Consider the following 14,526-nt stretch of genomic DNA (forward strand, 5'->3'; position numbering starts at 1 on the left):
GTTGAGAGGGGGGGCCCTCCTCCCCCCTGACCTCATTCCTTTCAATTTAAGCCTATGGAAAAGTACCCATCGCTCTGTCCCTTTTTCTTTTTAATCCTAAGACACACTCTTGTGTGCCAACGTGATGCAATCGAGTTCACATGCCCCCGCTCTCTCTCTCTCTCTCTCTCTCTCTCTCTCTCTCTCTCTCTCTCTCTCTCTCTCTCTCTCTCTCTCTCTCTCTCTCTCATCTTTCAGTACATTTGTTTTAAGGCCTTTCGCTTACATTAACATATATGAGTAATAATCACTTACATTGACATATATGGGTAATAAAAAACGTATTACAACTTAGTTTTTTTTTTATTATACGAAGCATATATCCAAAATAACATTTCGTGAATACACATAGCATTTAGTGGGAAAAAAATCTGACCCTAACAACATTCATTTGAAACCCTAACATTTGCACGCTTAAAAACGGTAGGAAAACTTTTATTGATTACGGCCTGACATCGCAATATACATTTCGGGTTTGATCGTTGGTTATCACTCCCTGGGTTTCTCCAAACAATAAAATAATTCTATTCTCGTTGACCTGCGTATCAAACGTTGAATGGATTCTCAAATCCCTATTTTTCTCTACTTCGAGCGTATCCATCAATGCCATTCCAGGTTTGAATTTAAACACAATGACTGCCCGACCCCGGTCGTAGCAATCATAATGAATTAGGTGATCATAAGTTAAGCCTAAAGATTTTAATGTCTCGTAGTAAATATGAAAATAATTTTCGGGGAATTGACAGTTTATGTCGTCGTACAAAGTGGAATCATTCAGTGTGACCCCTATGTGCTTAAGATTATTATATATGGGATTCCTATTCAGAATATCATTGAAACTTTCCATATTAACACTAGTGAGGTATAACTTTTCTGGTATAACCTTATTAAAAGGTAAATCCAACGTAGCCTGCGTTTGATTAGGGATAGCGCGTATGTCCTGTAAAGTGTTTTATTAAAGACAGTTTCCACCGTACTGTTGGGATTTGAAAGTGCCTGATGTAGGGCGAGTAAAGCCGAGAGGCGTGGGATGATTTTATCAATATGGAGCCTGGTTTCTTCTAGATGAAATCGAAATTCTTCGGCCTGTGCAGTGGAATTAAGGAACCACGCATTTGGGGCTAACTCCAACTTGATACGAACGTCGACATTATCCATCAAATATTCATCTACTGAAGCCACATCGAGCATAAGTGGATGAATCAGATGCAATCCTTCTCTTTTACCTTTAACAATCCACTCCTTTTCCATTTTGTTCAATTTTGTAAAATAAACGTCTGGTAAAACGTTTGAAATTGGTGTTCCCTTGTGACGGTGTGAGACTTTGCTGTAGCTAATAACTTTATGAAAGACCATTAATAGAAATAGGGATTTGATTCTACGAGCCTTCCGCCGATATAAACTTGGCTCAACTTGAAGATTGTATTTGCCAAAGCATAGACAAATATAACATTTACATCATCCCCCAACATGTTCCCATCGCGGCTGTGACTTTTAAATGTAGTTCAATACTCAAACTGGCTAAATCAATTATTGTTCCTTCTAGGCCATTGATACGAAATTCGAGATAACGATCAGTTATTGCTTCCCCCGATGTAAGATTTGTTGGTAGAATAAAACTCGTTTGAGGATCAATCATGGAAGCTTCCACCACTCATAAACGATTAGGTCTGGGGAAAACATCCACCACACCTGCGGTGTATTTTGCGGTGGGGAGTTCTCTCCCTACAAGACCCGCAATTCTCGGTGCCACCGATGCCATGTTGAATGACTTCACACTAACGCCTATTTACCAGAACTAAATTACATTGCACTAAACACGTCTTTTTATCCTATATTCTTACGAGATGAGATTTTCTTTTTATTTACTCTTTTCTTCTCATTTCTATTGACATTTTTCCTTTTCTTCCCGTTGCCAATAAAAATACGTCGTCTTATTGATTTTAGCGCCTCCAACCCTCTCTGTTTAAGGCTTGATTTGAAATCTCTTGTCCCCTGTTGCAAATCTCCTATGACATTTTGCCCAAACTCAAGGGCCGAGGGCAGGACCGCCTTTGCCACAAAGGGCGCAACCCTTTTAGCGAGTCCAGCTAATAGACTGAAAAGCCCACTCCCTTGCTGGGAACGTCTTGGGGCTCTAAAAACCTCAATATCCCCTAAAGCCTCTCCACGCAAGAGTTTTATGGGGGGACTAGCGAATATGATACTAAACTCCTCAGGAGTCGGTGAAAGAAAGGCTATCCTCATGGTGACACATTTTTGAATAAACGTTTGATGAGGAATGTTGCAGTTTTTATAAAATTTTCTGTTTTGGCCTAATATGAAGGGTGCAGATTGTGCTGGCATCCTCACGAAATTATATCTCGCTTCCTTCTTAGTCGGTCAGGGGAATGGATACAGAATCCAATTTCATTGTCCCTAAAGGGTAATACACATAATCATGATACCCTCTCGTTTTATTGCCCCACATACTAAAAGTGTCCAATATATTAACTTTTTTACCCCCAAAATAGGACCTTTCAACAATATCCGAATCAACGAGGACAAAGTCCACCCCCGATGTGGATGGAAGGGGAAAAGGAGCGAGCAAATTATGAGTTTTGATTAGAGGATTACCTAGATTTGTTTAAAAAATTTGATAAGGTTTGCCTGAATTGAATCCTAATGTAGTTCTTATTCTTTTCCCAAATCTTAAGTTGATGGCGTGAATAGGTCCTTTTCGATGAATATCCTCTTCCGTTTCCTGTCTCTATATAAACTTTGATAACACTCTCTTTCTTTGATAGTCATATTCCAAGAGACCCGCCGTGGTTATATTTTCTTGATAAAATCTGATTGGGAGGATCTTCCTCAAAGCGTATGTTAAATCTTCTTTAATGCTGGAGACCATATACCCAGCATCAGTAGATAGAATACTTATTCGTGGTTTGTAAATTTCCTCAGTAGCTGAAGTTACGGTGGGTTCCCCACCTAAGGATGATTGAACTTTTGATACCATTATTTCTATCCCTGAATCAAGTTCACCACTAACAAGCCCATAAATTTCATCAGGGTAATGGATATTGACAAGGGCTACTTCATGGTCCAAATTATGATCTAATTTTATACAATTTTGTAGCTTATTTGTAAAGCCGCCCGCATTAGTTTTAGGGAATATATTCCTATTTCCCAGAGATGTCAGAGTTACTATATGACTTTCTCCAGCCATAGTGTCCAACTGAAGTAGTTAAGATGACACGGGGATATTGAAACCAATATAACGTAAGATTTTTTTTTTTTATTAAAGAAGCTTCTATTACATAATTATTCTCATTCGCAAATGATAAGAACATTCAACTCGAAGATAAAAATAAAAAAAGAGTGAACATTACACAGTAATATTTTTGTTCTTAACATATGAACAAATTTACAAGAATAAAAAGAGAAAACAAGTACATTTAAATACCACCCCTATTACATAATCATTCTCCTTCCCAGAATGAAAAGAGCGTTTAATTTGAAGATAAAAATACAAACGGTGAACATTACACAGTAATATTTTTGTTCTTAACATATGAAGAAATTTACATGAATAAAATGAGAAAAGATGTACATTTAAATAACACCCCTATAACAAAATTATTCTCCTTCCCAGAATGAGAAGAGCGTTTAACTCGAAGATAAAAATACAAAGGGTGAACATTACACAGTATTTTTTTTAACATATGAACAAATTTACATGGATAAATGAGAAAACAAGTACATTTAAATATCACCACTATTACCTAATTATCCTCCTTCTCAGAATGAGAAGAATGTTTAAGTCGAATATGAAAAAATACAAAAGGATGGATCTTACACAGTAAATATTTTTATTTATAACATATCAAATTTATTTGGATAGAGTAGATTCTTTTTTAATAAATAAGAAAATAAGTAGATTACATTAAGATATCACAACCAGGCAGAAAATCTTCAGATGCAACAAAGGAAAACCTTTCCAAGTTATCCAATTCAGAAGGCAACAGACATTTTTCCCTTGCCAGCAAAATAATCTGTTTACCTTTACCAGCCAACCTCCTACACAAGTTCACCAAATCTGGAAAATACTGTTACATCCATACACTATCAGCGCGACCAGACCTCTCAATAGAGTCCTTTCAATGACGTCACTGGGAATCGCCGGCGGCCATGCTGGAGGACATACAAAGCGAAAACATGGTGGCTGCTACAGCGTATACGGACAATGAGAGCGACTTTGTCAAACGATTGTCGGGTGATGATAAGCGTTTTTACAAGCAGAAACTCGTTTTACAAGCAGAAACTCGATCTAATTGACGGTCTAGATCCATACCAGATGCAGAATTCATTCAGTCAAAATATTGAGGATTATTTCCATTGAATAATCTGCTTCCAGAATTTTTTGTTTTTCCCTTTAATGCTTTTAAGTCCAAAATTAGATAAAAACTGGGCCAATGAAGAGAGTGTTTATAATTATAAAGCTAATATTGATCATTTAGCCTAACCTTGTGTATTATAATTTTTGATTGTCAAAATGTATGTAAAAGTTTTGCATTATAATGTCAAATCTTTATCAGTTCATGCCTAACCATTGTGTTTGTGTTTGGTTACAAATGCTATAATTTCTTATATACATATAAACATATGATGGACAAACTCTATTTTAATGCTCTTGGATGATCGTTTTGCCTCCTTGCAATTAAATGAGCAAGTTTAATTATTTTTTCGATGTTTCATATATAAGCTGAAGACCCCTTCGGGTTAAACCAGCTTTCAGATATTATTATTATTATTATTATTATTATTATTATTATTATTATTATTATTATTATTATTATTATTATTATTATTATTATTATTATTATTATTTATAATCAATGTTTATTCATCACATAGGCCTGTATGTCTGCACAATTCAATACACAAATTAAAACAAATATAAATATACACTTAATTATATATAGGCATGCGCACCTTGACGAAATAGACCTAGGAAAGTAGCCTTTGTTAATATAGCCAATATGGGCGCTTTTAATTTTTTATTTGAAAATCTGAGATTCCCCTTTTGATGTTTAAAAATTGAGATGCCCCCTCCCCCACACACACTACACACTGAACTGACAATGATACTTGTGAAGTCACCCATGCGATCGGATATAGTATGTTTACACAGGAATAATGATACTTTTAGGGCCTAGCCGAGACTGACCTGATATGAAATGATCAGAACAGATACGTGCGTAGGGTAGTGAGGATTCACGTAGATCAGCCTGTGATATTTTGGTCAACCACAAGTTACGTCTGCGCTTGGATAATTCTTCTGTATCTTTGTCCTGATTCTGAATAACTGCCGGTATGCGGTAGAAACTCTTGTCATCTCTTTGTCCTCGATTCCCACAGCCAACAATAGCGCAAAAACTGGGCATTGTGTGAATGTGAATGTGATGAGATGGCTAACTATTCAACAGTTCAACCACAGCTATTCACTGAACGTGTCTTTGTTTGTCCTCCAAGATGGCGGACCGGAAGTTTGATGACGTATAATGAAAGGACTCTATTCCAATGGAGATGGCGTATATATTAACACTCATTTCCTTTCTCCAGGGCAAACTATTCCAACTCGTGTAGACACCTTTTGAATTTAAAACATGCGCTTCAGTTGTATCATTCTTTAAGTCTGAAGTGAAAAGCGTATTCCTTGAAGTAGTCACATACGATCTAAGTTTTCTATCGGCATCATTATCATATGCATACCCGTAATTAAACTGCGTTATCAACGTGGCTACGCACGGCACACTAGCGGTGGGGAAACTCGATGGTTTCCGTAAGATGACACTTCCAATGGGATGACGGTCTTCGCGAATGCATCTGTTTAAATTAAAGAGCCTTCTTCGACAGTTCACGATATCGCTATAGGGGTAGGCTTAATATGTTTGCGCCGCTAGTCTGTAGGATACGACACCGATGGAATTGCCCCCCACCACCAAACACAAACTTCCCTTTCTTAGAAGTGGCCCCGTAAAGTCAACGATGCTTAGTTTTAGCGGTGAGGACTGCATCATGCTGGGACCGTGTTGTAAACTGATCATGAAACCTAAACTAACTAGGACTACAACTAAAGTACTTAAACTCCGCCCCCTTTACACGCCTTCTGAGTACGACAGGCTAAGACGTGTATTTCGCTTAGACTTAACAGTGGGCATTTATTCCTAAGAAGGCACCCACTGCAGTTCAACTTTTACTTTTTTTTCTTTATTTTCCTTTTTTATTCTCCCCCTTTCCCTTTAATAATTCCATATATCTACATCTGAGCTTTTGCATTCTTTATATAAGTATAGGGCACTCCCACTGTATCTAGTAAAGTTTTATAAAAAGGCACGTCCTCTTCCTCAATAGCACCTGTTTGCTGAACTAATTTCTTAAACACTGGTATTAAATTTAAACAGTAGATTGGTTTCCTCAGGTTCCCTCTATCATCGCACTCGACATCATTCCGGCCTTCGCAGAATTTAAGGAAAGCGAGGGTGTACCTTCTGCTTGTGGTGGGGGACAATTTTATGTCACTTATATTTTCCAAAGGGGGATTGGAGTAAGCCCGCAGCGTGGGGAGGGGGAGAAGATCACGCGTGCCTTTCTCACCCGATTCGTTTCTCTTCGTTTTCTTTGGTTCATTTTCCAACTTACACTTCATCGTTTGTATCATTTTGACTAAATTTAGGAGCAAATCTCTCCACCCTGTTGGTTATCCCCCTTCCATTTTCCTCTGCATTTTGTCTAGTGTTTTGAATACTTATTTCTCCAGTGTCTTGGTGGTAATTAGACCCTTCTACCATCTTTGCGGTACCAGATAGTAGTCTCTCATTCCCCGCGTAAACCCACAAATAGGCTCGCCACGAGAGGAAGAAGGACTGAAAGTATGGCGCCTCCTCTCTGCGATGATATGATTCTTTTTTTCTCTTTAAGCAGTGTCTTTTTCCTAGCTACAGTCCTTATTTCGCCCCTATATTTTTTTACCTTTTCTATTGCTTTACTATCGCATGTTATATTTTCCTTCAAAAAGTTAGCGAAGATCTCTGATAAACAGTCGAGATGCGTTCTGTGTAGCAAAGGAATTTATTCAGCCCTTTTTTTCTGGGAGAGGTTATTTATGAAGAGAATAAAATCCCCATGTTTGTGTATGCGCGATTTCCTTTTTAAGTTTCCCCCAGCAGCCTTTCAACATCTTTACTATCTACACTCGAGTTAAAACACGGAGGGTAACCCCTCCACGCCACGAGATACTTGACTTTACCCTTTGTAACTTTCTTTTTGATAATGTCAATAAGGAAAGTTTCTGGTATAGCTATGGGTAATAGTTCCAATTCATAAAAAAACACCCTCAATTTTTTCACCAACGAGATCCTCCAGATAATGAGTCAAAGGAGCCTGTCTCCGGTCCACGCTCAGAATTTTTAATATTCCTAATGTATTTTGAATTTTATTCCCACGGTGGAATACCGACCAACGGAGCCCACTTGCAATGCGCGCTGTCTGTCTTACTGCTAACGCCTTACTATTGTGTTTCGATGTAAAGATGCTTGATTTATGAATACACGGAAATTGTCGCTTAATGATTTCCGGGTTTGTATATCCATGAATGTCGAGGCGGGACACTCCCCCTCCCAACCCTCTGTGTGGGGACCTATCATAGTTTTTTACGAGTTCAGGGAGGACATCAAGATATGCGAGAGTATTTCTCAGAGTTAAATGTTTATATATCTTTTGCTTTAGAGTACATATAACACGTTCTGCAATGGCGGCTTTGATTTCATACGAGGAAACATTGTAGAGTTTTATATGTTCTTTATTTAGGTACTTGATCGTAAGTTTGTTATAAGATTCCAACCCCCTATCGGTAAGGAGCTGACTAACACCCTGAAATGGAGGTAGAGAAAGGATTGCTTTTAGGCCTATTAACAGAGTCTGCGCCTTCTTGTTTCTAAGAGGAATGACCTTGAGGTAACGGGAGAAAATATCTCTACAAATCAGAAGGTAGTTTACGCCTTTGTTGAATTTAGATAAACGTCGCATATCAACAAGATCGCAGGTGATGATAACTTTTAGAGCTGGAGCCACCATTTGACGTCTGGGGAATTTTTTTCTCGTAAGGTATGGAGAGTATGTGCATCTTTCGTGGTCAAATAATCTTTTACGTCCTTTATGGTAATTCGCGCGTCTAAAGGTCTGGCAGTTCTGTAATTGGAATTAATACCACCCAAACTTGATGAGTGGGAATAGTTTTCATATACCGTTTCTAAAATCTTCCTCTTTACATCTCTCATTCTCCAAAAACAACCTCGCACGAGGAACTCCTCGCTATATTTGTCCTAAACTGGAGTTCACTAGGAGTATTTAAACTTAAATCAACCAGCAAATGGGAAAAAGGTTTAGTCATAACAGCCTTTTATAAACATTCATAAATTTTTTTGATAAAGGAGAACCAAATATTTGCCTTCCTAATAACTCGACTTGTGATATATCCCTCGTTCTCAGCAATAGCATATGGGAGGCGTTTATACATATATTTCTGGCGTATTTTCCGCTGTAAAACATAGTTTGAGTAATAAATATAGCACAGATATTTTTATGACGTCCTTTAGTAAAGACATCCACAACAATTTTGTCCTGTAAAGCTTTCAGAAATATATCATCAAGGATATATAAAATTGAATACCTTCCGTACCTATATCACTCATGGGATCTACGATATTTGCAAAGAGAGAGAGTTTTGGTCCTATTACTGGATGCAAATCCAAAGTATTTTGATACATGCCACACATAAAAATGTACATAAACTTACTTTCATATTTTACTATTAATTTTTCTATAAGGTAGGATTCACCCGAGTTGCAGAAACAAGACACAATGATACGTGCGGGCTCTCTAAAAAGGTCCAAATCTGTAGCTTCAAAGGCCAACCTTTTATTTTCTCTAGCAAAACAATACATGGGGAAAACTAAACACTGTAATTATTCGCAGTAAAGTTTTGTATTCAATCCTCCCCGTTTTCTGTCATTCCATTAACGGTGGGTGGAAAATAGAGTGTAATGTTTTCTTCTCTCTTTTTCCATTAATTTTCAGAAACATGAAGGATTGGTTCTGAAGTTGGATTCAGTAATTTGGGAAGGGGGTTGTTGATTCGAACTTCACTCGCAACTTCTTCCTCCCCCACTCCAATATGGGGATGCCTTTATGCGTAAGAATTGTATGGGCTTATATGGTATCTCTTCGAATCAAAAGCCGAGAGACACTTCTTTTTTACTTTAGTGGTACTCATTTTTCCTCACTTTTCTAATTGTCCGTACAGTGAGATAGTTGATGCGATGATCTTCCAGGATTTGGGAATACTGTTCGTGGTTTATAGAAGCATGCATGTGACCTGGTATGCCTTTCGCACGATTAATGTAACCTTGTTTCTGAACTAGCATGGAATACATTTTAGGTTTCAACGCTTTCACCTCGGTTATAAGATTACTCCCCGTGTCTGATTTTGAAAAATCCATATATGATTTCAAGGGTTCTTGCGCTAACTCCGAATTAAGATCGTCAACTTCCAGAGCAAGAATGACACTATCTGTATCGGTGTAAAGAAGTTAGACTTTATCTCCATAATTATTCTTGAGAACCATTTCAAAGAAGTTGTAAAGGTCAAACTTGGTCGATTCTAGAATGGCCAAACCTATGTATTAGGCATATTGATGACGACCTGAGGGAGGGTAGAAGTGCAGATAATACGGTCTTCTGACAAATGGATGGTTGATTTTAGTCTCGGATTTCTGGCTTCCTTTAACCCTGGATAGGTACGCTCCTCGGACACCCCTTTAAGGGTATACTCGGACGCGCTCGACCCCGACGGCAAAAAAAATTCTTGAAAAATCAGTTTTTGCAGTAACCTCCTTTTTTCTTTTGCCAAAAAAAACTTCAATGAATGCTTAAAACAACTGTAAAGATAAATACTACTCATCTGCAGAAAAACTATTTATTATGAATATTTTAAAAAATTAAGTAGAAAAAAAGACCTTACATAAAAATTCATAAAAAAAAAGTTTATAAATATATACACAAATCCTTTTAGCAATTGATTCTTGAATGTTTAGGACACATCTTGATGAATTTTGGACGAAGTCAGACCCATGGAGGTGAAGATCTGAGATGAGAAAAAAAGGGTAACTTTTTTTGGCCAAAAAAATTTGTCCAAATTTCATGAATTTTTTTGGGTACCCAAATGAAATAGGAAGTGGCTAATTTTTTTAGGGAATAAACATATGTTATCCTAAAATAGAAATATGTAAAAAAATCTTCATTATTTTGTAAATTACATTTATATCAGGGGCCATATCTAAAGGTAATTTTTGAGTACTTAGAAATTTCGTAAAAAAATACATATATTTAATATATAATATGATATTTATGCAGGTAAAAATCTACCAAAATATCACAAATTCTATAGGGAACCAGAATATATATAGATAGGGCAACTTACGCTTCGGATATGTCCACAAAATGGCCGCCAACCACACTGACTCAGACTCCCTAATCTGCCACTTGAAATGTAGGAAGGGTATGTCAATTTCAAGGTGTTATTTATTAATTTAATTATTCTTGGATATGCATAAAAATTGTATGGTGGGTTGCTGGATAATTGTCAATTATTTTACGACTATAAAATTAAAATTCTGACCCAAAAAAATTTTTTTGAAGGGAAATGAAATCGAAAAAAAAAATGTAAAACGATATAATATTTTAGCTAAAAAAATTTGATGATATTCAATCAAAAAAGAAGTAAACAAAATTTTCCGACAAATAAACATCTAGAGGAATCATTACTCTGTGATAGTTCCTTAGTACGTAGTAATTTTGAAAGAAATGGGAAAAAACGAAAAAGTGGCAATCGCAGGAAAATCGAACACATACCTATATATACGCCATATCTGGCTAAAAATAAAGATAAGTATGGGTAGCCAGATCATCTAGAAACACTTTCCAACACTATAAAAATACAAGTTTTGCGACACTACTTGCCAATTCCTTACGGTAACATGACTAAGCAAAAAAATGCAAAACAAATAAAAAGGGGCACTCGCGGAAAAAAAGGCCAACATTCTAATATACGACATCTCAGAAAAAAAAAATTCTGCCACGTACTAGGCAAACCATCAAGGCACATTTTCCGACAAATAAACATCTAAATGAATCATTACTCTGTGATAGTTCCTTAGTACGTAGTAATTTTGAAAGAAATGGGAAAAAACGAAAAGATGGCAATCACAGGAAAATCGAACACATATCTATATATACGCCATATCTGGCTAAAAAAAAAGATAGGCATGGGTAGCCAGATCATCTAGAAACACTTCCCAACACTATAAAATTATAAGTTTTGCGACACTACTTGCCAATTCCTTACGGTAACATGACTAAGCAAAAAAATGCAAAACAAATAAAAAGGGGCACTCGCGGAAAAATGGCCATTCTAATATACGGCATTTCAGAAAAAAAAATTTCAGCCACGTGCTAGGCAAACCATCAAGGCACATTTTCCGACAAATAAACATCTAAATGAATCATTACTCTGTGATAGTTCCTTAGTACGTAGTAATTTTGAAAGAAATGGGAAAAAACGAAAAAATAGCAATCACCGGAAAATCGAACACATACCTATATATATGCCATATCTGGCTAAAAAAAAGATAGGCATGGGTAGCCAGATCATTTAGACACACTTTCCAACACTATAAAAATATAAGTTTTGCGACACTACTTGCCAATTCCTTACGGTAACATGACTAAGCAAAAAAATGCAAAACAAATAAAAAGGGGCACTCGCGGAAAAATGCCCAACATTCTAATATACAGCATCTCAGATAAAAAAAAGACATGCACGTGTTAGCCCAACCATCAAGGCACACTTTCTAACACATAAACATGAAAAAGAAATCAATAATATACGGCAATTCCTTACTACGTAGTAAATTTTTACAAATATTGAAAAAAATAGAAATTGGCAACCACAGTTAAATACCCAATATACTAATAACTACGTCGTATCTGACAAAAACAAAGTCACGCATGGGTAGCCAGATCATATAGACACACTTTCCAACACTAAAAAAGCAAAATTTTTACGACACTATTTGGCAATATCTTACGGAAAAATGACTTGGCAAAAAAATGAAAAAAAAATTAAAAAGGGGCACTCGCGGTAAAAGGCCCAACATTCTAATATACGGCATCTCAGATAAAAAAAAAGACATGCACGTGTTAGCCCAACCATCAAGGCACACTTTCTAACACATAAACATGAAAAAAATCAATAATATACGGCAATTCCTTACTACGGAGTAAATTTTTACAAATATTGAAAAAAAAACAGAAATTGGCAACCGCAGTTAAATACCCAATATACCAATAACTACGTCGTATCTGACAAAAACAAAGTCACGCATGGGTAGCCAAATCATCTAGACACTTTCCAACACTAAAAAAGCAAAAGTTTTTCGACAATATTTGGCAATATCTTACGGAAAAATGACTTGGCAAAAAAATGAAAAAAAATGAAAAAGGGGCAGTCGCGGTAAAATGGTCCTCGTGGTGATGAACGACATTTTAACTAAAAAAAAAAAATCATGCACATGGTAGCCAAACAATCCACCAAGACCTTCCACGACTGATAACCTATACAAGTTGCACCATTCCACGACAATTTCATAATACGTAATAACTTTGATAATTATGCAAATTACCTTAGACGGGTAAATTCGGTCGCGCTCGACCCCGACGCATCTCAGAAATCGGGGAAGGAGTACAGCTACAGCAATACACATCTGGACACTACTAGAGCGTGTAGGGGAGACACCTACTGCAGGTCGATCACTCACAAATTCAGTCACGGGGGTGAGTCACTTGAGAAAAACCTCTTTTTTTTTTACGCTCGGGGTCGCGGACGACCCACCGTACCTTTCCAGGGTTAATTAGGTGGCTGCTTTAGTGACAACTTTACTTGTTTAAGCGTATTTCAAAGTGTTGAGTAAAGTTTTCCCAAAGACACAGTTACTCATGGCTTCAAAGGCTTTTTTTTCTGAAGATGAGGTTGCTGCGCTCCTCACTTCGATTTTAGTTTTGATAAAATCCTTCATGTGAGCACTTTGACTGAATTCATAGACTGAATGCACAACTTCTAGTTCCAGGCCTAAGTCCATATACAACAGTAAAAGAGGGAGGGAAATAATATATTCTCTTTTACTGTGATGGGTGGCCATAAGGTTTTTATACTTTACAGTCATGCGTCCCCCTTCTTGTTCTAGTACGCTTTCACAGTAGGGTGATAGATTCCTAAAAGTAACTTCCCCGTGGGGTAAGCATAACCGTAGTTCACCAGTGGCTCTAGCAACTTCTTCTGAAGGCGCTTTAGTAGTGACGAGGAGCCAATGTCCTTTATCCCCGTTTGTATTAGCATTTTCAATACCATTTCCTAAAAACAGATCCTTTTCTCCATCGGAAAGTTTACGAATTCGACCAGTGGGAAGGTTCTTATTCACAACTGTTGCATACAGGGAGTTGAAGTCTAAATAAAGGATATAAGTACTTTGGTGGAGATCAGGATTAAATGATGGATTAATTCACGGTTTTTGGCAGTGAATGATTGACGCACCACAGAATTGAACCACCCCCCTACCATTATGCCTGATTAGATTATACAATTCCTCATCATTGACGTGATCCAACTCCATCTTGCTCATATTAAGGAAGATGTCAAAGGCGTAGGATGGAAGTGAAACATAGTGTGGTAAATCACGACCGTACTTATCATAAAGTATGACGCGCCACCAAATGAGAATATCCCCTAATAAAGCTGTGTCTACAATGAGGTAAAGGAGAAGAAAATCTTTCAGTGTTTTACATTTGTTTATATCTTGAACACGCTGAGTACGTTTATATTCCTTCTCTGATATATCGCGCTCCTTTAGCTTGTTGTAGAATGCCTATTTGGTGGGGAAATGTGTTTCCTTGAGTTTTGCAAAACTGTCTATATAGTCATAGCAGAAAGGTAATTTGCCTTGAATGACTTCACCCCACAGTTAATCATCTCTAATTTCGCTTAGCATGTGCTCTGTTAAGCCAGCCGTCCTTCCATCCCTAAGATATTCGGAGGCTAATCTATTCAAAGAAGATCCAATAAAGGCTAAAGAGTCGAGGAAAACTAAGTTATTGATGGTCATTCGGTGAATTTTAAGCCCTTGCTTCGTCATGATTGTAAGATCGACATTATTTTTCAATTCTTTAAGAATAAGACCCAGGTTGTAACTAGAATTGCGCACGAAAACGGGGAGTCAAATTTCAAGTTCGCAACACAATAAATTACAACACGCGCAGTAAGCTCCAATAAAGTTATTCTATATATATATATATATATATATATATATATATATATATATATATATATATATA

Source organism: Palaemon carinicauda, chromosome 10, assembly GCF_036898095.1.
Source record: "Palaemon carinicauda isolate YSFRI2023 chromosome 10, ASM3689809v2, whole genome shotgun sequence".
In the NCBI taxonomy this organism is placed as follows: domain Eukaryota; kingdom Metazoa; phylum Arthropoda; class Malacostraca; order Decapoda; family Palaemonidae; genus Palaemon; species Palaemon carinicauda.